Below are 1,941 nucleotides of genomic sequence, written 5' to 3' on the forward strand. Positions count from 1 at the left end.
GCGAGGCTGGCCGCGCGGTGTCTCCCGTCCGCCTCCCCCCCCCCCCCCGCTCGAGTAAAAAAAATTGCAGCGATTCCCCCTGCGGTCCCGCGCGCATGCGCACGACAAGCAGGGCCCGCTCCCTTCCTCCCCCCCGCTCCCAACGTGGGACGGAGGAGGAAGTCCTCTGCGGCCCGCTTCCTCCCGCGACCCGCTTCCAGAGCTCACCTCCCGTGGCACCTCCTCCCGAGCCCACCTCCCGTGGCACCCCCTCCCGAGCCCACCCCTCCTGAGCTCACCTCCCGTGCCACCCCCTCCCGAGCTCACCTCCCGTGGCACCCCCTCCTGAGCTCACCTCCCGTGGCACCCCCTCCCGAGCTCACCTCCCGTGGCACCCCCTCCCGAGCTCACCTCCCGTGCCACCCCCTCCCGAGCTCACCTCCCGTGCCACCCCCTCCCGAGCTCACCTCCTGTGGCACCCCCTCCCGAGCTCACCTCCCGTGGCACCCCCTCCCGAGCCCACCTCCCGTGCCCCCAAGCCCACCTCCCGTCCCGGGCAGCAGGGGATATCGGGGGCAGCAGGGGAAAGCATCCGGCGGCAAGGTAAGTCACCCCAACCAGTCACTGTCAAGTGTCACTGTCACCCACCCAGTCACTGTCACCCACCCAGTCACTGTCAACCCCCAGTCACTGTCACCCAAAGTCACTGTCACCCAGTCACTGTCACCCACCCAGTCACTGTCACCCACCCAGTCACTGTCACCCACCCAGTCACTGTCACTCACCCACCCACCCACTCATTGTCACCCACCCAGTCATTGTCACCCACCCAGTCACTGTCACCCACCAAGTCACTGTCACCCACCCACCCAGTCACTGTCAAGTCACTGTCAAACCCAGTCACTGTCACCCACCCACCCAGTCACTGTCACCCACCCACCCAGTCACTGTCAAAGTCACTGTCACCCACCCAGTCACTGTCACCCACCCAGTCACTGTCACCCACCCACCCACTGTCTCCCACCCACCCAGTCACTCACCCACCGTCTCCCACACACCCACCCAGTCACTGCCTCCCACCCAAGTGTCCCAGTCCCCCCACCCACCCAGTCCCCCCTCCCAGTCCCCCCACCCACCCAGTCCCCCCCTCCTCCCAGTCCCCCCACCCACCCAGTCCCCCCCTCCTCCCACCCACCCAGTCCCCCCCTCCTCCCACCCACCCAGTCCCTGGCCCCCCCTCCAGTCACTCACATCCGTCATTGCCTGTAATTCACTGTTTGTGTCTGTGTGCGTATAGGGGAGAGCGAGTGTGTGTGTGTGTGTGTGTGTGTATCTGTATCAGTGTCTGTGTGTGTGTATTAGTGTCTGTGTGTATCAGTGTGTGTGTATCAGTGTCTGTGTGTGTGTGTATCAGTGTCTGTGTGTGTGTATCAGTGTCTGTGTGTGTGTGTAGCAGTGTCTCTGTGTGTGTAGCAGTGTGTCTGTGTGTGTGTAGACGTGTCTCTGTGTGGCTGCGTGTGTGTGTGTGTCAGTGGCTGCGTGTGTGTATCAGTGGCTGTGTGTGTATCAGTGTGTGTGTCTGGCTGCGTGTGTCAGTGGCTGTGTGTGTGTGTGTGTATCAGTGGCTGTGTGTGTGTGTGTGTATCAGTGGCTGTGTGTGTGTCTGTGCAGGCCCTATAGGCCAGTATAGGCGATAAAATTTTTAGTGGGTCACGAAGGAGAAGTTCAAAAATAACCGGGTCACGGAAAAAAAAGTTTGGGAAACCCTGCTCTACGGGTGTGGACACAGTGTTGGGGGAACACGGCGATAGGTTACGGCCGTGCGTGGCTTGGTGGGTAGGCTGTACACCAGTAGTTGTTCGCATACAGTAAACAGTTATCTTTTACCAAGTGTGTGTGTATTTGTATGTGGGTTCTGTAACGGGGACATTCTACACTATAGAATCCCGCACATGTGGAGGC

This window comes from Ascaphus truei, chromosome 1 (genome assembly GCF_040206685.1).
Source record: "Ascaphus truei isolate aAscTru1 chromosome 1, aAscTru1.hap1, whole genome shotgun sequence".
NCBI lineage: Eukaryota > Metazoa > Chordata > Amphibia > Anura > Ascaphidae > Ascaphus > Ascaphus truei.